Source organism: Sorex fumeus, unplaced genomic scaffold (assembly GCF_029834395.1).
Source record: "Sorex fumeus unplaced genomic scaffold, SorFum_2.1 ptg000169l, whole genome shotgun sequence".
Lineage (NCBI taxonomy): Eukaryota > Metazoa > Chordata > Mammalia > Eulipotyphla > Soricidae > Sorex > Sorex fumeus.
The window spans coordinates 5780149-5802612 of NW_026606226.1; positions in this window are offsets into that span (position 1 = coordinate 5780149).

The following is a 22464-nucleotide window of genomic DNA, read 5'->3' on the forward strand; positions in this document are numbered from 1 at the left end:
TAAAACAGCATGGTACTGGAACAAAGGCAGAACTGCAGACCAATGGAACAGGGTTGAATACACTGACATCTCTCCTCAATCATATGCTCATCTAATCTTTGATAAAGGTGCAAGTAATGTGAAGTGGAGTAAGGAAAGCCTCTTTAATAAATTGTGTTGGCATCACTGGATGGCTACATGCAAAAAAATAGGCTCAGAACTCTGCCTAACACCATGTACAAAAGTAAGATCAAAATGGATTAAAGACCTCAACATCAGACCAGAAACCATAAGGTACATTGAAGATAAAGTTGGCAAAACCCTCCATGACATTGAAGCTAATGGTATCTTCAAAGATGCCACACCACTGGCCGAGCAAGTGAAAACAGAGATAGATAAATGGGACTATCTTAAACTAAGAAGCTTCTGCACCTCCAAAGAAACAGTGACCAAAGTACAAAGACAGTCTACAGAATGGGAAAGGATATTCACCGAATACACATCTGACAAGGGGTTGATATCCAGGATATACAAAATACTGGTTAAACTCCACAAGAAGAAAACATCCAACCCCATCCAAAAATGGGGCAATGAAATGAACAGAAACTTTCTCAAAGAAGAAATCCGAATGGCAAAAAAGCACATGAGAAAATGCTCTACATCATTAATCATCAGGGAGATGCAGATCAAAACCACAATGAGATACCATCTCACACCTCAGAGACTGGCCCACATTCAAAAGAACAAAAGCAACCGATGCTGGCGTGGATGTGGCGAGAAAGGGACACTCCTTCACTGTTGGTGGGAATGTCCACTGGTTCAGCCCTTCTGGAAAACAGTATGGACGATTCTCAAAAAATTAGAAATTGAGCTCCCATTTGACCCAGCAATACCACTCCTGGGAATATATCCCAGAGAGGCAAAAATGTATAGTCGAAGTGACATCTGCACTTGTTTGTTCATTGCAGCCCTCTTTACAATAGCCAGAAACTGGAAGAAACCTGAATGCCCAAGAACAGATGACTGGTTAAAGAAACTTTGGTACATCTACACAATGGAGTACTATGTAGCTCTTAGAAAAGATGAAGTCATGAAATTTACATACAAGTGGTACAATATGGAAAGTATCATGCTAAGCGAAATGAGTCAGAAAGAGAGGGATAGACATAGAAAGATTGCATTCATCTGGGGGATATAAAGTAACAAAGTATGAGATTAATACCCAAGAATAGCTGAGATCAGCACCAGGATGATTACTCCATAACTTAGAGGCCAGCCGGGTATCCGATAGGAAAGGGCTATTCAGATAGAGAAGGGAGCACCAAATAAAGGATGTTTGGAGGATCCTCCCAGGAGGGGAGATGCATGTCGAAAGTAGACTATGGACTGAACATGTTTGCCACTCAATGCCTCTTTTGCAGACCACAACACCCAAAAGGAGAGAGAGAACACAGGGGATTGCCCTGCCACAGAGACGGGGGGATGGGGGGATGGGGGTGGAGGGATATTATCCATGGTGGTGGAAAATGGGCACTGGTGGAGGGATGGGTATCTGATCATTGTATAATTGAAACCAAAGCACAAAAAATTGTAAATCTACAACTTAAAAAAAAAAAAAAAAAAAAAATACTCTCTACTTCTCTTAGAGAAATGCAAATGCCTCTCCTGGTCTCCTGCAGATCAGCCTTGGGTAGGAAGAGGAAAACTCTGCTCCTTTCTCTCTGCTGCGCAGGCTGCTGGCAATGCTCTCAGCTCCACTTTCTACCTGAAGCCAATCAACTAAGGTGTTTTTCTAAGCAGAGCACGTTCCTTCGAGACAGAATGCTGTCAGGCGTTAATCCATTTTTACTGCAGGTCATGAAGATGTGCAGGTTTCACGTGCCTGCAGGCGGGGGTGCTGCCTGAATTTAGGGGCGTGAGAAGATGAAGGACAAGTAGAATTAGAAGGTGGGGGAGAGCAGTGGGGAGACCACGAGGGCTGAACCACAGGGGTAAGGAGCCGTGGAGATGAGGACAAAGCAGGAGAAAGAGACCGTGGCACCCCTGCCTCCAACACACACACATACACACACGCACACACACACACGCACACACACACACACACACACACACACACACACACACACTTCCCCAGAAAACCAACTGCAGTAGCTAAAAAACCGCTTTAAGGCATCTTCTCTGATGCCATCTACATGTCACTTCTGTCTTTCTGTCCATTGAGGAGTGGGATTATCCAGAACAGTCACTGTCAATGACCTGCTCCCTTTTTTGTTGTTGTTGTTGTTTTTATTTTGCTTTTTGGGTCACACCTGGTGATTCTCAGGGGTTACTCCTGCCTCTGAACTCAAGAATTACTCCTGGCAGTGCTCAGGGGACCTTATGGGATGCTGGGAATCGAACTCGGGTTGGCCGCATGCAAGGCAAATGCCCTACAAACTGTCAAACTGTGCTATCGCTCCAGCCCCAGACCTGCTCCCTCTTAGGTGAGATTCTCAGTGGTGCTGAAAGTCCAAGTTCAATGCTCCAAATAATGTCAAGTTCACATCTCTCATCCCTTGTCACCAAACCTGTGTATCTCAGTGTGGAATCAGAGATGCGCCAGCCCTGGCCAGCCCCTTCTCTCTGCACGCTCAGTGCCGCTAGGGTCAGAGCACCCGGGTTGGGCCAGGAGCCTCCGAGGCCCTGGCTGAGCCTATGGCAGCTTTGATTACAGGCATACTTTCCTCCCTGCTAGTTTTCTGTGTCCCCTTAGCCTTTCTTGTTTCTGCAAACCTGGGCTGCTGTTAGCCTACACTGAGTGTCAACGCATTACAGACCACCCTTACCCCACAGGGCTCCTCAGAGTTTGGCCAGAGGAGCCAGGATGAGGTTCAGTCCCTGACAAGCCAAAGTCTGCAAACTGCACAACTGAACAGGGTCATCAGGAGCTGGAGAACCTAGATGGCTAATAGGGAACCTGATGCTCTGGTGAATAGAACTAAATGAATACAGGTCTTTTCTGGCTCAGGGATTCAGCGGGTCAAAACACAGAATCCTAGAGAGGAACCCTGCCTCAGCTGCACAGGAGGGAGAGGGCAGAGCGAGGCAGAACATTAGACTGTTACCTTTGCTCATGAATTGGGATTCTGCAACCTGCCCTTGCTGTTCATAAATGGAAAATAAGAACCCTTGCTACAGAGAGGGTTCACACACACACACACACACACACACACACACACACACACACACACACACAATGAGGCTTCAATACAAGCAGCCTTAATCGAGTCCACCCCCCACCCCCAGCCCCAGGAGGCAGAGCAAAGAGTGGAGAGGAATTACAGGGGAGGGGATCACAAGTCTGTGCTCACATGAGAGGAAGAGGCCCCCTCTCTTGGTGGTGATCCAGCCTGGTAAGAAGCAGCCCAGTTTAGTGGAAAGGGGTAACCACCCCCCCCAACTCCATACACTTCACTTGACATATTGTGGAGGGTGGGGGGCAGCTTAGCAGGCACATGATGGCTCCGAGAAATCTGTCACTGCTTTGAGAAATAAAGAAAAACAGGAAGTGCTCTCAGCAAATAGCCAAATAAGATTTCCTGTGTACTCTGAGGGTTTGCGGCTATTTTCAGCAGAGGGGGGAGGATCAGAGATGAGTGTCATGGGGAAGGGTCTCTGAGGTGGGCCTCACTGTCCCGGCTGAGTGGTCCCGGCTGAGTTGGGGTAACACTGTGGGACTCAAAGAACCCACAGCTCCTTGGGGACAGGGTGTGGGAATGTGGAGAAGGAACTTGACTGTCATACTCTGAATGGATGTGTGTATCTCAATGAGGCAGAAATTGGTATCTCCCTTCCCAGGGACCTCACCCCTGCTCCTCCCGTCCCTCATGAGGCATAGACGAAGGTCAGAGTTGTCCCTCTTTAGTGACCTGTTATGACATTCACTAAGCACCAGTTTTTTTTTTATTCCAGGTACAGAGGAGACACCACCCTCACTTCTGAGGCCACAGACCCAAATCATAGGAACCAGACCTGATCTGTTTGTATAATGCATGTGCTAAAGTGTGGGTGCACGTATGTGCACCTGCTGGGCATCTTTGTGAGCTTATGTCAGTCTGTGGTTGAGTTTGTGTGTTTTTTTCACAGGTGGGAATGTCCATCTATGTCATTCTGAGTACAGGCATGTCTATGTGTGAATGTGTTTAGTTGATGGGATAAGGTCTGTGGGGAAGTCACGTGTCCTCCTCCTCCTCACCTCTTCACTCATCCTGAATCCACACTCTCCTCCGATTACTAAGAAAGAGAGAGAATCCTCCATAACGAGTTGAAGGACCAGGTAGCAAGGAGAAGTAATTACTGTGGGTGAGCACTTTGCTCTAAGGATTCTGGGAGGGGAGGGGGCTCACATCACACTCATCTTGCTCCAGGTAGAGGGAGAACCCAAAGAAGTGGCAAAGGTAAGCGTGATGCAAGTGGGCAGAAAGCTGTGTGACCCAGCAAGGCAAGACCCAGGTGAAGGCATTGACCAAACCCAGGGGCTGGAGCTGCCAGGAGTTTAGGCTCTGTGGCAGAGCTGAGAGCTTAGCAATTATCAGAGGACTGGAAGAGTCAGGAGGCCAGGAGTGAACAAGATCTTTTCTCCCCAGGTTCCTGGCAAGCGGGGCCTTGGTTTTCCCTGGTCTCAGAGTTCATGTCATTCCAGACAAAGGCCGTCTCTAGCAGAGACTCATTCACATCCTCACGGTGGTGGTTTGGGGACTAGGGAGAGATTAGATCTGAGGGTAACCTGCATCTTGCCGAGACATGAGCCTCTAGTGAAGAGGTAAAATGCAGGGAAGCAGGGTGTGAGGTAGCTGGGAAGACCCCGGGGGGATGGGATTTAGACTTAGGGGGTAAAGGTAAAGGTAAAGGCCCTCCCGTTGATCGTCGATTTGCTCGAGCGGGCCCAGTAACGTCTCCATTGGAGACTTTGTTGTTACTGTGTCTGGCATATCGAATACTCTCGGTAACTTGCCAGGCTCTCCGAGAGGGGCGGAGGAATCGAACTCGGGTCGGCCATGTTGGCCGTGTGTAAGGCAAACGCCCTACCCGCTGTGCTATCACTCCAGCCCTACTTAGGGGGTAGGGGAGGGCAGATGTTGAGGTCACCTATAAAGATGACCCTTGCCTACTGTCATCCTCAGCGTGCTGTGTCACTTAGATGGCTTCTTTGAAATTTATGCTCACGTAATCCCATTTTTATTATGCACTTAATCACAGGAGGGAAAAGGGGGGAAAAAGGGAGTGGAGAGCTGCATGCTTCTATTTCATTTGCTTAATGGAGCGCTTAGAGTAAGGGAGAGAAGGCTCCCTAATCATTTATTTTAGTAATAGGAGTTCTATTCCAGAGTTTGTGACTGTGCCATCCGAAGCACTCTGCCCAGGGACTCTGTCTTTATCTTCGTGCCCGTGAACAGAGTCAGATGTGCCTGCAAAGCCCCATTGTCTTCTGGGAATGCAGATAACAGCCGTGACCGGAAAAGCCGAGCTGAGGAGAAATGGTGGCGTGTGCTCGGAGTCCTGTCAGGATGCAGCCTTAATTCCCTTGGTGCTCCAGAATCTGTACCTGGGCTGGGGGCTGGGGGCCTCAGACAGCACTTCTGGTCTCCACTGTGAGTAGCTGGCTTTTCTTTCAACCCAATGCATATCTGCATGACTGGTGCTCTTGTGGGGTCTGTTTTTCAGCTCATGGTCTGAAGAGAAATGTTTCTTCTCTAACCGTCTGGGTAGATCTTTTTAGACCCTAAGTCCACATTTCCTCTCCAAATGAGAGATGGGAATGTGCTCGTTGGCACCAGCCATAAAGTAAGGCTTTAACCAGCCTTCAAATTCTGGTCCCATGTGGGTCACGCTGTGGATGCTCAGTGGCCAGTGGGCAGGGCAGCGGGGGTGGGGGGGGCTGTGTGCCTGGGAGGAGGAGGGGGAAGAGCTTGTGTCCCACCGCCAGTCACTTGTGAGGCAGCTGGGCTGTCCAAGCTTATTAATCCATCAAATGGACATTAGAAAAAGAACTGTCATGAGGACTAAGTGAATGTATGTGTGTGTCATGAATGAGGACCATATTTCTATAATAAACAAGATAATTCTATTTTACCACTTATAAATATTCATCTTATGTGCATTTGTTCTCATTTGAGTTCATTTGTGTATGCTACAAGTAAATTCTATTTAGACGTGTGTGTCTCTCTCTATACACACTTATATCTTAGTGTCTTGGATATAACTGTATCTGGCTTTGCTCATTTGACTGTATCTATAACACGAAGCTTGTGACAGTGAGTGGCTCACTGGCCGATGGGTCTAGACTGGGGCCCTGTTTGCAGACTGCCTTGATCCTTGCCAACGGCAAGCCCCAGTAAATAGGGGCTGTTGTTGTGCCTAATGAAATCAGCGTGGAGCAGGTCAGGGCCCAGACATGGAGGCGGAGGGAGAGGAGACAGGCTCTGCCTCCCTGATGGGGTGGGGTGGGGGTCTGGGCCCAGCCGCCTCCCTCAGGCTGCCTTTTACAGAGACTCGCAGTCCCAGCGCCTCAGCTGACTCCAGGCCTGGCTGTGTGTCCCCATGCTTATCGACCCGGGAGGCGTCAGACTGAGGGGGCTGTTTCCTTCATGAAAGAAAAATGCCTGGCTCTGAATTCCCGCTGGTGCGAGACAGAGGAGGAGTGGGCCGGAATGGGAGGGAGCTTAGAGGAGGAGGGGGAAGAGGCGAGGAGGAGGAAAAGGAGGGGTGAGGGGGGATGATGGCTGGTGTTCCACCCTGCAGACAGGCACACTCTGCCTGGGGGGTGTCTGGGCACTGGATCCCGGCCAGAAGCCAGACAGTCAGCATGCATGTCCATACATGCATGTGTCGGCGGCGGAGGGCGGGGGCATTGGGGGGGGCTTCCCTCCTGAGATGGGAGAGGATCCACTTTCAGAAAGGCCTCCCATTGCCTTAGGACCTTTATCCTAGCATCCAGGTGTCACCATCCAGGCTTAGTGCTTTCTTGCTCAGCCTCCTGAGGATGACGAAACCACAGACTGACTTCGCAGGGTGCACAAAGGCCATGTTTAGCTGGGGCAGAAGTTCCTGGTCTGACCATGGACCCTAACAGCCATTTTTGGTTCTAGATGCAGATGGTCCCAGACCTCAAGATACTGCTTGAGCCCTCCCAGATGTGGGAGGCTGCATGTGGGCATGGTGGGAAAATGGGAGGGATGCCCAGAGAAGGGAAAATGCTCTGCAGAGGGTCCAGACTGCAGTGGCAGCAGACAAGTCCACTGGACAACACAGCCCCATCGGTGCTACAAGGTCTGCATCCCGGGGAGGTTCCCACACGGGGTTTGTGGTGATCCCAGTGGGAGAAGCACCACTCAGGCCACGAGACCTTCTGCAGGCTGTGCTCAAGACAGTAGAACCTGGTGTGGTGTGAGGACCACAGGAATGGAGGTCTGCCTGAGGGCAGCAAGGGGCAAGGTCTCTAGAACTGGCCCATGTAATGTTTGTCACCAGGGAGGGCAGGGCCGGGGGGCGGCACAGTGAGATGCATGTGGCAGACCCAGAAGAGAGCATGAGGGAGCTCCCTGAATAGACCCCAGACCCCATGGGCCCACAGTCCTTCCTTCCAGTCAGGACTGTGTAGAAGACCCTGAAGATTCGAGAAATTAGTAACTGAGGGTGATCTGCTGTGGGTGGGAGCCCCCCCTGTCTTCTGCTCCTTGTGTCTGCACCCTGCAGCTCCCATGTTGTACAATGGCCAACCCCAAGTGCAGACAGAACATGCACCAGAGGGCCTGGAAGGTGGAGAGAAGGTGATGGGTGAGGTGCAGCTCTTGACCTGGGCACACAGAGGTGAAGTCCTTGGGATTTCCCTTTTCTCTTGTAGCCTAGGCCCAGCAGGGAAGGAAAAACTACTAAGTCTGGACTAAACAGCCCCAGTTAAAACTGGTTCTCTCCAGCCAAAGGACCAAGAAGCAAGCCACTGGGCAAGATGGGAAATTCTCAGACTAGAACCACAGGAAAGACTGCAGTCTGCACCCAACCACCAAAGACCAACAGGGGCACGGGGGTGGGGGGTGGAAAGGGAGAGCAGCCTGGACATCTGCTCCCAGCAGGATGTAGTGTGGGGGGGGGGGGCTCTGAGTATTTGGATAATGTCAGTGAAGTTCACATAAAGCACTGCACATACACCTCCTCGAGCAGGCCCCAGTAACGTCTCCTTCATCCTAGCCCTGAGATTATATTCAAGGCTCTTTAGGAGAATGAGACCCATCATTGTTACTGGTATTTGGCATATTGGGTACACCACGGGGAGTTTGCCAGACTCTGCCGTGTGGGCAGGCTACATTCGGTAACCTGCCAGTTTATCCAAAGTAGGAATGAGATAATAAGAAGTCATAATAAGATGTCGCGAGGCCACAAATGCGGCCGCGCGGTTCCGGGAGCTGGTTTTTATAGTCTCTGAATCTTGGCCGTTGATGGGATTACAAGGCACCAGGGGGCCAGTTGGTGGGTGTGACCCCCGCCTACTGGAATTTGGAGGATCTGGGTGGAGGATGCTCGGCCCAAATCCGAGTAGGCTTGGAGATCTACACCGCCAGTAGGCAGTAACCAGGGCACCCCCGTTATTAGGTCATGTCAGTAGAGGTCCACCCCAGAGAAGCCTGGATGTCCCCTCACTAAGAAGTCTGACCCCTTTAGGTTATCATGGAATGTGAGGGGGGCCTTGACAGTAATGAGACAGCTCACCCTCTCTCTGCCACAGCCAGGCCCAGAAAACCAGCTGAATCAGGAGAAGATCCAGGGCAGGACATACAAATACAGCAAATGGCCAGATAAAGGCATCCAGAGTCCAGAGGGAGACACAGAGGGTAAAGCAATTGCCTTGGACACAGCTAACCCTGGTTTGATTCTGGTACCACCGGGACTGATCCCTGAGCACAGAGTCAGGAGCAAACCCAAAGCACTGCCATGTGTGGCCCCAAATCAAAAGATAACATTTAAGTGGAATAAAAAGCATTTATATTTGACCAGCTGCACACGCTAGGGGAAAAGGCAGCTCAGATAGAGAAGGGAGCACCAAATAAAGGGTGTTGGGAAGATCCGCCCAGGATGGGAGATGCATGCTGAAAATAGACTATAGACCGAACATGATTGCCACTCAATGACTCTTTTGCAAACCCCAGCACCCAAAAGGAGAGAGGGAACAAAAGGGAATGCCCTGCCACAGAGGCATGATGGGATGAGTTGTGGGAGGGATACTGGGATGAGTGGTGGTAGAGAATGGGCGCTGGTGGAGGGATGGGTACTCAATCATTGTATAACTGAAACCCAAGCACAAAAATCTGTAAGTCTACAACTGTACCTTATGGTGTTTCACTAATAAAAATTTTTTAAAAAGCATTTATATTTGAAAGAAACACACAGACACACACAGACACACACACACACACCCCTACACCTCTCTGTTTACAAGTGGTGTGACTGCTTACATAGAAAAATCCCGGAAATCTACTAACACTTCTTAGAATCAGTGAATTTAGCAAGGTCAGAAGTCAATATAAATAGATGAAATTTCATTATATTTCTACATACTAACGAAGAGCATGTGGACTGTAGAGTTAAAAATACAATGCCATTTACTGTTGCTCAAAACTGAAATGTTTGGGTGTGAGCCTGACAAAACAGGCTGAGCGCTTGTATGCAGAAAACTATTAGACACCAATAAAATAAAGAAGATCTAAATAGAAGAAGGGTGGGGCTGGAGCAATAGCACAGCAGGTAGGGCATTTGCCTTGCACGCGGCCAACCCGGGTTCTATTCCCAACATCCCATATGGTCCCCCGACACCGCCAGGAGTAATCTCTGAGTGCAGAGCAGGAGTAACCCCTGAGCATCGCCGGATGTGACCCAAAAACCAAAATAAATAAATAAATAAATAGAAGGATCAGGAATTGGAGGACGCAGCGTACCAGTCGGCAGCCATGTCTGTGTCCTCACATGATCCAGTCGTGTATCCCTAATGCATCTGTCCAAACTCCCTTAGGAAATGATACCATCGGATTTGACTAGGGCCCACACCCTATGGCCCTTATTGAACCATGAGCTCAAAGACTCCAAATACAGTCGCAGCCCCAGATGAAGTCTTCAACAAATGGATTCTAGGAGGGCAATAAGCAGGCTGGTGACAATCTCTTTTACCTGGTAACTACCTGGCTTCTACAGTTTGGCTCCCCTCATCTCCCCAGCCTCGTTCTTCATCTTCTCCCACTCAAACCCCTTCTTCAATGCACTTTGAACAGTCTGACCTCCAGGGGTATCATTTCCTCTATCCAGCCCCTGCTCCATTCCTCAGCCACTTGCTTCCCTCTCATCCTTCAGACCCAGTTAAATCTTACCCACTCAAGAGTCTGTCCTGCCCAGGGCCTGGCTTGATTCCCCTCCTGGGTGCTGCTCCCCTGACCCTCTCCTCTGTGGAGACAGAAGACGGGTCTGCCTTGCTGACTGTTGGATTCTCAGAACCAACAGTATGTTTGGCACACAGCAGCCAGGTTGCATCTGTGGGATAATGGTGAGTTTGAGTCTGATGTGAATGGGTATGTGAGGCTGGCTCTGTGACCAATGAGCAGTGTTCAGTCTCTGCCGTTGACCACCAGGTTGTCCTTCACATGACCAGACCTCACCTGCACCGTGGCTTCTTGGCAGAGCAGAGATTTCTCTTGTGCACCTTAGGAGCAGATCCTAGGAAGTCAATAAGGGCACGTCTGTTTCCCAAGTGCTGGTAAAACCTGAACACAGAGTATATAATGATGAGCACCAGGTTTTACCGCTTTTTGCTAGCTGGACCTAGTTTGAGGCATGTATTCATTTAAAGAATTTGTCTTAGCCCCTTTCTGGTCATCAGGGAGATGACCAGGAGCTTTAGACAGGAGCTTCAGAATCCCTACTGCATCTTGCCCATCACCCTTGTTCTCTCCCGACTATCTGCCTTTTCCTGCTCAAGCAGAAGTCTATTTTCCTTTCAGTTTCTAGTCCTGCCTCCCCCACTTCCTACATGTGCATGTATGTGGTGCATGCACATGTATGTACATGCATGTGTGTGTGCATGTGGGGTGTGTGTGTGTGTGTGTGTGTGTGTGTGTGATAAAGAAAGGCCTTTTTCTGAGTCCTCCACAAGCATTTTAATTTTGGATTGAAAGTGTTATCCCTACAACCACTGAAGTTTATTTTGCTCTGAATTTTCCCCAAAGTCTTGTCTACCGAGGGTATGTCTGTTTTGAATCAAGGCATGTTCATAAGTGCCTAAACCAGAGCATCTGGGAGACAGGCTTATGTCGATGACTTTGGTTTCCACTGGCCTGCTGTGTGGCCTTAATCAGGTGATTTCCCCACTCATTTACTGAGTCACTTTAGTGGTATCTGTGGTAAGGCACTACCCTGTTCCCCTTTGCTGTGTTGAGGTTTTCCTCCCGCCTCCTTCTCTTTACCTTCAAGAGTCAGGAGACTCTGGTTTCAGACTCAACTCTTCCTCAGACTGGCTTGGTGAGCTCAGGTCCTGGAGTGGTGAACCTTCTAGTTGAGTTGACCTGTGAGTGTGATAGGGACAGACACTTGCTTGAAGGGCTGCAGTGGGCATGAAAGATATTCCTGCTGCAGCAAGTGTCTCATCCACGCAGTTCTATGCGAATGGCATGTGAGTGTTGGCAATAGATACAAGAACACACCCATTCTCCTCACCCAGCACCTGTCAGCCTCACAGACTGGCTTCATGCCCTAGTAGCTCACATCTGCCATGCATGCCACAGGCTACATTCTCCTCCTCTTCCTGTCAACATCACGAGTATCCCTCCGTTCCTTACACTGATGTGCGAATCACATCTCTCTTCATCTAGAATGTTCACACTTGCCTACACTCACACTCACAAGCACAGATACTCATTCACACAATCTCACACATGTGTGAGTGCAGAGATTGTGGGGAGGAGATGTACGCTGAGGTCTCTCTGAGAATTTGGAATCTTGGCTGGTTTTACCCTGTTCTGTCTCAACGTCTTGTTTGAAATTGGTTGGCATGCACACATTCTTATGTGACAATGGAATCTAGGGTCTTTGGCATCAGTCACTTCATCCCCATGTGCTCCAATGGAGAAACAGATCCATAGGGAGGGTGGGTTTGTCTGAGGCAGAACCTTGGGTGTTCATAGGTTTGGGTTCCTGTCTTTGGTTGGGTTCCCCTAGTAGAGATGCTGAGACAAGAACTGCTTTGAGAGTATAAGACTGTCAGGAGGGACTGTAGTGATAGTACAGCAGGTAGGGCATTTGCCTTGCATGCGTCCAACCCCGGTTTGATCCCCAGTATCCCATATGGTCCCCCGAACACATCCAGGAATAATTCCAGAATGCAGAGCCAGGAGTAACCCTTGTGCGTCACCAGTTGTGACCCTAAAAGCAAAAGAAAAAAAAGACTCTCAGGAAGCGAGGGAACAGGCTATAGAGGGAGAATCCAACAGGCAGTCTCAAGAGTGGCTTTATCCTGACCTCAAGGAGCATCTCTGGGATTACTGAGATTGTAGTCAAGAGAGTGAGTATACACCCATTGTCCATGGCTCAGGATCAGCATGGGGTGTGGGAAGATGGGAGTAATCTACCAGGCAGCTCTGGGCATACATTCACAAGGCAGCCTGGTAGGGAGGGTCGCAGCCGTAAAGCGAAGGGCCCAGAAGCTGGGATGGGAGCCTGGGGATATAAGATCCTAGCTTTTGAAAAGACAGGTTGTTCCCCTTAGCCTTTTCCCTCTGGGTTGTTTTCTTCCCCTCTCCACCCCTAGTTTCCAGAACACTAACTAGCAGGGCCTGTAAGAGAGCTCCTACCCACTCTTTATTGGTAGGTCTCCAAATCAGTCTAACTCCTTAGCAGTTTGGCATTCTCTCCTGTTTGTATAGTATACCCCAGCAATTCCCCACCCAGGTATAAACTCATTCCCAGGAATAATCACACACCCAAGAGCACAGTGACCCCAAGCTGGAAACCAACTACATGCCAACAAATACTGTAGCTCCAAAGCCTGAATCCCACACACCTGATGGCACACTACAGAGAAGGAGCTGCAGCTTTGCACAGACCCATATCTAAAACTCAAAGGAAGAAATCCATGATCCATCAAAGGATACATGGATTCCTGGGCACAACTAAAACAATGGTAGAGCAACATGGAAACTCAGAGCAATGCAAGGGAAAGGTTGCCGGCACTTTCGGATGAGGGCTTCTCCCTGAGAGGCACAGCCTGGAGAAGGATGTGATTGGGAGAGGCAAGTTGGAGCTCCCAGGGGAACCTTCTATTCTTTGACCTTGAGAGTTGCTCAGAGTGAAGGCTGCAGGGTGATACATCATCAGGCTGCATGCAGAATCTTCCAAACAGAGCCTACTCTAAAATGGAAGAACACACACACACAGAAAGCTAAAATATCAGGCAACTATTTTTTAAGAACAGATTTTTTTTCTTCCTGTCTTTTTGACTTTTTAATGTGGCAAAATAGACAACAAAATGCCTCCATTTAACAATTTTAAGTGTATTATTCAGAGGCATTATGAACATTCAGAAGGTTGTACAGCTCTAGCACTCCCCATTTCCAGAACTTTTCCATCCTCTCAAATGGAAACTCTGGGCCCATTAAATCCATTAACTCCCTCTTTCCCTCTTCCCAGCCCTGAGAACCTCTATTCCACTTTCTGTTTCTGTTACCTATTAGGACACTGCCTATGAGTGGAGCCATTTATGGTCCCTTGCTCGTCTGCATCATTGCACTTAGCGGATGGTTTTCAAGGTTCCTCTACGTCATGGTATTTATAAAACTTTCTTTTCCTTCTATGGCTAAATCTTGTACCCCAGTGCCTGTGTGCACCATGTTTAGTTCATGTGAATGGGCCCTTGGATTCTTTCCATCTTTTGGCAGTTTTGAACAGAGGTATACAAACATCTGTTTCGGTTCCTGCTTTCAGTTCGTCTGGGTGGAAGCCCAGGACTGGAAGTGTTGGATCATTTTCTGCTTTTTTTTTCTTTTAAGCCAGAGGAGTTGGCCTCTCCTCTTGACAGGAGTTTTCTTTTGTGTGACTTTCAGCCAACCAAGGCTGAATCTTGCAGGGCTGGGGATATGAAACAGGGTCAACTGGTTCTGTTCCACTCATGATGTCTGATTCCCCCTTTATGTTGCCTTTGATGATTTATTGTCTCCTTACTATATCTTACAGAGTTCTGTGTGACTTCTCTGCTTGCATTCACAACTAACTTATAATGGCTTAACGATATCAGGAACACCAAATATTCCATTCAGGGCTGTTTTGTCCCAGTATACTCCTCCTGCTTCCAGTCACTGTGGTGTGGGGACCGGAATTCCCTGCTTGCTGAGGAGGACACGAAGAATGGGCAAGGAGGACATGGCAGAGACTTCACAGTGGCATCAGGGCATAGCCAAGAAACTCAGATGCAGTGTGATGTCAGAGGAGTATGCTGGAAGATGGGGAAGAAGGGAAGAGGAGGCTGGAGGCAGTTGGCGAGAAGAAAAGAGCAGAAGCTGGCATCTCTGGGCAGCCTCCAAAGCCGCTACCCATTGCCAGAGGAAAATAACCACCCATCATTCCCTGTGACTGGCACTCTGTTCTCCAGGGCCTGGAAGCAGGATCCTGTGGACCAACAGAAACAGACGCGATTAAACGCAGGGAACAGCTCAGCCCTCAGCCTGGCCTCCTGGAGCCCAGTCCCACCTAATATATTATTGACAAGGCCGACTTTCATCCAGACATTCTGGCCTGCTGGGTAATAAATGTGTATTGCCCGCTCTTTATCACCCATTACCTCATTAAAATAATTGTCTTAATTTCATTGTTAGAGTGATTAATAGGGCAAGTGTTAAAGGAAATTAATACTCAAAAGGAAGAATAACTGTAGCTGAAAAATAACTCCTGTGGATTGGTCTGGTGGTAAAGTTAGGGGTTTTGTAGTTAATGAGCCTGAGGGAGTTAAAGATAGAATAATCCAGGAAAGCGGCCAACTGTGGAGAAGGAGAGCAAAGTGTGTGCTCAGGGGGCGAGCAGGGGCAAGAGGAGGAGCTGCTGGGGGAGATGGCACGGGCCCAGGGCTGGGAGCCAGCTCAGTCCTGTGAGTTCAGACACTGTGGGCAAGGTGGGGCATACTGGGACTCTCGCCAGGTGGAACGACCAGGAACAAACTGGGCTTGGGCTACTCTGCCTCCTTCCTGAGTTGTGAACCAGCACCTCCTCTCTTCCCTACAGTCTTCAGCATCACCCCCACTCCCTTCCACCCTCTGGTCCATGAGGGTGGCAACAGATCTGCAGGGTATGGCTGGGAGCAGCCAGGTAAGAGGTTTCTCTGAACCAGCCCATCTGTTCCCAGAGAGGATGAGGGGATGGGCCACGGGAACATTTCCTCACTTATTTTTATTTTTTATGTTGCTTTTTGGGTCACTCTTGGCAATGCACAGGGGTTAGTCCTGGTTCTGCACCCAGGAATTACTCCTGGCGGTGCTCAGGGGACCATATGGGATGCTGGGAATTGAACCCAGGTTGACCGCGTGCAAGGCAAATACCCTACCTGCTGTGCTATTGCTCCAGTCTCAATTTTTTTTATTTCTCACTCATTTATGCCATTTTTCTTCTCAGGCTTCTTCAGTTCGTGGGAGGCAGCAGGTTCTACACTAAAAACCACACATAGGGGCCAGACCGATAGTACAGTGGGGAAGGAGTTTGCCTTGAATGCAGCTGGCCCAGGTTTGATCCCTGGCATCCCATATGGTCCCCCAAGCAGCACCACCAGGAGGAATTCCTGAGTGCAGAGCCAGGAGGAACCACTGAGCATCGCTGGGTGTCACTGTCACTGTCCTCCCGTTGTTCATCGATTTGCTCGAGCAGGCCCAGTAATGTCTCCTTTTTGAGACTTGTTGTTACTGTGTTTGGCATATCGAATACATCATGGGTAGCTTGCCAGGCTTTGCTATGCGGGTGAGATACTCCTGGTAGCTTGCAGGGCTCTCTAAGAGGGGTGGAGGAATTGAACCTGGGTTGGTTGGGTTGGCTGCATGCAAGGCAACACCCTACCGCTGTGCTATCGCTCCAACCCAAGTGTGACCCAGAAGATAAAAAGTAAATAATTAAAACCAGACATATAATGAGAAGCTGCCTTGGCTCTCAAATTCAGAATTTCTGGTATGGCAGAGACAAAGACAGAAGCCAGTAACTGCCACAAGGTGCACTGTCTGTTCTGTGTGAACTGGCTTGGACACATGCTGTAGTATTCCGGCCCTCACTGTGTATATTTGGATTCTGAAAGTTTCCCTAGTCACTTAACCTGTGAAATATCTCCAGAGACTTTCCCACAGGTGGGGAGGTGGGGTGTCCTCAAACACCACGTGCAACAATATCCCTGACTAACTATCCTCTCTCAAGACACAGGCATAGGAAAGAATGTAACCTCTGGTGGAAACAGCTGGAACCTCCCAGCCCTCCTGCTCTCCTTCCAACCCCAGTTGCAAAGATGCAACATCCAAAGGCTGCCATCAAGCCAGTTGGGTGCTCCTGAGAGACAGCGCCAGATTTTAGGAAACCTAGCTACTGAAATTGCAGACATGATTATTTTTATCAGATGTTTTTCCTGAGTGCTGGAGGGCTGTCTTACAATGGTGGCATTTCGTCCTTAATTGATCGTAATGTTTGGAATTTGGCTGAAAAGGAAGTGAGTTGGTATGTGACTCCCCGGGTGGGTGACCCCCCCCCCCAGAGAAGACCCTGTGGGACTAGGGATGGAGCCCTGCCCGAGGGGCTGGGAGAATTGGGACAAGTGACATTGGAGCTACTGGCAAATCTACCCAGCACAGCAGAATGAGTTGGGGAGCGCCATCGAGGGAGACAGAACAGTTTCAAAATGTTGAAAGTCAAAATGTTGAATGTCACTCTTTTTCTTCCCATACCTGGAGGTGCTTAGGGATCGTTGTTTCTGGCAGAGCTCTGTGCACTGTGTGTAGTGCTGGGGATCGAACATGGGTGGGTCACATGCAAGGCAACTGCCCTGTCCACTGTGCTCTCCCTCCGGCCCCACTTCAGTGCTTTGTACCCCTCATCATGGCCTCGTCATGGTTGACAGGAGGAAGGAGCTAGTCTCTTTTTATTGTGCAGGAACAGAACAGCAGCTCTGAGAGCTACTTGGGGGACCCTTCCTGCAGCCTGGTGAGAATTGACCTAGGAATGTCCTTTCTCTGTCCCAACCTCCCCAACTGCCTCTGGCAGGGCAAGGGTCTGGCTTGGGGCTGGGGCTGTTGCTGGGATCTGCCATTAAACTAGTCAAATTGTCAATTATGATGATAATTTTTTAAATGACAGCTCAGATTTCCCAACACCTGAGGCCTCTATTAAAGAAATAAGCCAGTGGCCTTATTTTTTTCATCCCAGGGAACCATTCTCATTCTTTAGGATAGGGGGCCACAGAGAGGTCTTGGTGTCCCCGAACCGCTCTGTGGCCCAGTAGACCTGCCTCACAGACCCCTTCTAATGGCCCATGTCTCCTCCAGTGCTCAGCTTTCTTGGTGCTTGCCTTCTTGCCCGCCTCTTCTGGGAAAGGGCTGGTGCCTGGCTCTGCTATTGTGTTTGGAAATGAGCCTCCCTGGCCAGAGAATAAATTGTGCGTTCCCCTCCCTGTCACTTCGGGTTGGCGAGCATAGGGAGATGAAAGCTGAGACTTCAAACGCCCTCCTTTTGACACTGGGCTGCATTTCTCATTCTCCAGGCTCAGAGAATCTCCAGGGCCTCCTTTGCCAACTCAGGGGGGAGGGTCAGGGTTCGAGTCTCAGCTGGGGAGTGCTGGGAGCCAGTGGCTGGATGCTTTGGGACGGGGAGTGGGTCCTTGTCTGGAGCCACCATGCCGTTGGGTTTGTACTGTGACGCCAAACCAGAAAAAGCGAACCAGGTGCCCAGGGCTGTTAATTTTGGGAATAATTGGATTCTGCCTCTGCCCCCTTAGCTGCGTTTCCCTTGCCCTCCTCGTCTGCATTGACCAGGTGTGATCATCCTTGGCGCCATCTTTAATGCTAAGATTCTTGGTCCTCTCGGAGTGGGGGAAATCAGTCACCCATCACTAGCACAGACCTGGAAGGAGGCATTTCCCCAGGCCAGACTCTGAAGTGCTGAGGAGCCTCGGCCATTTGTGGAGAGGGTGGGCACTGGGGGGAGTCCACGTAGCAGAGTGACAGCCCCCCATGGGCCACTCCTGGGAAAGCTGGTCAGATCTGTCAGAGGCATCATCATCTCTGCATTCCGCTTCCCCTCTTCTGCCCTCCCATGGAATAGCCCACCCAACTGTGGTTTCTGAGTGTTTCTTAAATTTAGCAGTGTCAGAGGCAGAGATTTTTAAAAATGATAATATAGGGCTGGAGAGATAGTACTGCAGGTAGGGCCTTGCACGTGGCCGACCCGGGTTTGATTCCTAGCATCCCATATGCTTCCCTGAGCACCACCAGGACTAATTCCTGAGTGCAAAGCCAGGAGTAATCCCTGTGCAACACTGGATATGACCAAAAAAGCTAAATTAATTAGTTTATTAAAATGGCAACATCACAGTTGGACTTTGCAGTCAGAGAATCCAGGGATCAAATTCTGGCTCTCCCAATTATCAGCTGAAAATCGGTTATAGGGAGGAGGCCTACTACAGTTGATCACTGTCACTGTCACTGTCCTCCTGTTGTTCATCAATTTGCTCAAGTGGGTCCAGTAACATTGTGAAACTTGTTGTTACTGTGTTTGGCATATCGAATATGGCACAGGTAGCTTGCCAGCCTTTGCCGTACAGGTGTGATAATCTCAGTAGTTTGCCGGACTCTCTGAGGGGGCGGAGGAATCGAACTCGGGTCGACTGGGTTGGTCGCATGCAAGGCAAACACCCTACTCATTGGTACATATGGAAAATGGAAAAATAGTGGTTCTGGCCTCACTGCTGTGGAGAAGGCTGGGTGGACTCATCTGTATAAAAGGCCCACCCAACACTTAGCACATTGTTGGAGATGACCAGTAAATGCCCATTTGCATCCCTTGAGGGAGGGTGGGCCCTGAGAGAATGTGGGTGGCTTTGGAAATGGAAGGGTGGGGTTTAAATGCCATGCAGTCTCTCAGACTTGGTACCATCCTGGTTTCGGCACAAGTTGCCACAGCTGTAGTCGCTGTGGACTCTGTGGGGTGCGTTATTGTTTGCTGTGCCATCCATGGTTCCTTAGGAGGTGTGAGGCCACGGCCATTTGCTCTGGTTTGGCCACTCAAGGAAGATGAGGTGAGCACACACTGCTGTTAAGCACAGCCTCTGTCGATTTTCTAACTGCTCAGAGTCTGAGCCTCCTCTTGGGTGAAAATCCATGTTGGTCGGACTCCCCCAAACAGGTGTCTTCCTCCTCTCATAACTGCAGGAGGCACCATTCAATACACACAAGACCCAGTCACAGTCAGAGTTTGAAGGTAGGAAGGGAGTTCCGGGGCACAGGGTCTAGAAGACAGACATCCACCAGGAACTTGAGGGGCTCCCAGGGAAACTGTATGGATCTGGGCACCAGGAGGTTTGTTCCAGTTTCTTCCTCCCCTGCACTGCACAACCTGGTGGGGGAGAATCCGTGCAGCCTTGGGTGGGTACTGAGGTTCTGCTCCAGGACTTGCCCTTGTCATCTATTGAGCCCTAAGTCAGACTCATACTCCAGGAACTTGGAGTTAAAGTTTCCTGGGACACCCTCTTCCACCCTATCTCCCCTCCCTGGGAGCCTTCTCTGGACTGGATCATGAGATCTCTTGGTGGGTCAGGAGAGGAACCATGGGTGGAGACTTTTACTGAAGCAGCATGAGGCAGGGAGGGGCTGTCCTCAGCCTGGCCCACTCCCCTTTGGTCTTCTCGGGGTACAGGGTACAGAACAATCATCCAAGCTCTGTCCAGTGATTTACTGTGTTGCTACAGAGGTTGTGTGAGCCTGGCAGCTGTCACATATCACCACATGGTGCAAATTCACAGACATTGGTAGAAAAAAAAGTAATTAAATAACCTACCCTGAGCACAGATGGCTGTGCAGCAGCAGAGAAGGGAAGCTTCCAGAAGGACAAGGAGCAGCCTGGTGCTGGAGTTTTATGTCATTTGTTTTCAGTTCCACTTACAGTTATTTCTTGGTTTTATACCTGGCTTTGTTGAAATCCATTTTTTTACTTTAATGCCTGGCCCTGTCCTGGTTCTTTCTTTCCATCTTTCCCTCCAGAGCACAGGAAGGTGCACATGAGGCTGATCCCACAGAACACGGCTGGAAGCTTTGGGCACTCTGTCCTTTCCATGTGACTCAGGAACATGTGGTTTCTGAAGGCAGGCCAGGGTGTAGCCATGCCATGGGGGTGTTGCTGGTGCCCCATCTGTCCCCTCTTCTGCCAATGTGAGTCTCTGGGATGCTGAGCTCAACCCACAGAGTAGCTGCATAGCAGGTTCTTGAGAAGAAGTGGCAGTTCTGTCCCTGACAGTGTCCCTGTCCCCCTCAACTATAGGAACTTTTGTCCTGTATTCCTCATTCCCCTTTTCTCCCTGCCTCACCTTCCTAAGCCAGAAACCAGAAGTCGTAACAGAACCTCCCTAGATGCAGTGGCAGCATTCACCATCGCTACCATCATGGTTACTTTCTAGGGAGGACAAGCTAGTTGTAAAACCCAGAAATCCGCTGAGACTCTGAGGCCGAACTAGGTGTGTCCAAGTGGATCCAAACCCAGACCCAGACTTCTTCTTTCCCCTGACTTCCACAGCCTTGGGGCAAGGGCTCCAAGGCTCAGTTTCCCTTCTGACTCCTTGCACGACTGGGCGAGCTGGCTCAGATAGGCATTGGGGGGTTCCCTATGGGAAAGAGCTTCTCATTCCCATTCTGAACTCTCAGGAGGAAGCATCCCTGCCCCCCCAGGCCTCAACTATGGGTACTTCTGTCCTGTATTCCTCCTTTCATATTTCTCCCTGCCTCAGTTTTCTCAATCAGAAACCAGAAGTCATAACTGAACCTCCTTCTTAAAGGCACCAGATTATATGAGTAAATCCAGATAAAGTTACATAGAAGAGTATCTGGGGCACAGCAAACACTATTCAGATGCAGGTTTTCTTTATATTTTTAATTCAAAACAACTGCAATAAGCCAAGACAGTTTAGCTGATTAAAGCTCCATGCGTGACTCTAAGAAACTTAATGCACAGGTCTTGGAGGTGAGTGTCGGGTGGGAGATGTAGCCTTCTCTATCCTGACTTTCCTCTTGGTCTGCCTCTTGGCCTTGGAGCAGAAACCAATGCCATCAGGAGCACCTCAGTGAACTGCCAACCCACGGAGAGAGCGACGCTCCTGGCTAATTCCCAAGAAAGCCTGTGATGGGCCTCTGATTTGTGTTCTGGACTGGCCCAATGTTCACACAATCAGCTCTGGCTTTGAGAGGGGGAGAGAAAAGGAAAATGAGTGAGATAGAACCCCTAACACTCAGCCTCTTCACATCCATCTCCCACAGCACAGGGCTCTTTGGACTTGCCCCACCACAGTTCCCGGGCACTGCCTGAGCCTCCTGCAGAGCCAGAGCCTGATCACAGCTGAACACAGTCTAGACGGAGACTCAAGTACATAAAGGGGTAGCATTGGGTTTGCACACTCAAGCTTCACCTGAGTAAGACTCAGAGCTTTCCAACATTCTCTTGGACTTGGAGGCAGCCAAACAACACCCCTCTTTCTGCTTCTCTCTGCTGCCAAAGTACGGTGAGACTGGTCAGTGAGGACAACATCAATCAGGAAAAACAGTCACTGGGATTTCAGAAATAAGCTGTTCCCAACACTCTGTGTTGAGAGCCGGCAGAGGTTCATCCTGCACGCTCTGCGGGGCCTGGCCTCCCTCCTGCACAATGCACAGTCTGTGAGGCTACAGGCACTGACCGTTTTCCTGTGGGTGCTGACTGAGTGCCAGCCTGCAGGGCCCAGCATAGAGGCAACAGGGAAGCCAAGGAAGGTCCCTCCTGGGATGGAATCAGACTCCAGGGAAGCTTGTAGGGGATGGGTTACTTAGGAGACCGTTTCCTCAGCTCCAAGCTCCCAGGTTGCCACAACCAGCTCTTTGAAATCCATAAAGAGGCCAAAGCTTCCACCCACCTTCATTCTGTAGAGCTACAGTCCTGGCTGTACATTAGTGTCCTGTGGGGCACTTTCAAAGCTCCCTAGCCCAAAGAGCTCAGATTCCCCGGGGGTGGTGGTGGGCATTCTTCAAATATTTTCAAGCTCCCAGGTGGTTCCACTGTGCAGCCACATTTGAAGGCCACAGAAGTAGGGGATTAGGAAGAATGACATGCGTCTTCCACCTGGATGACAGGAGAGTCTGTGTTACCCGTCCGCATGCTCCTTGCCTCTGTCCCAGACTCCTCTGTACTTAAATGCCCCCCTCCCCCGACTTGCATCCTGCT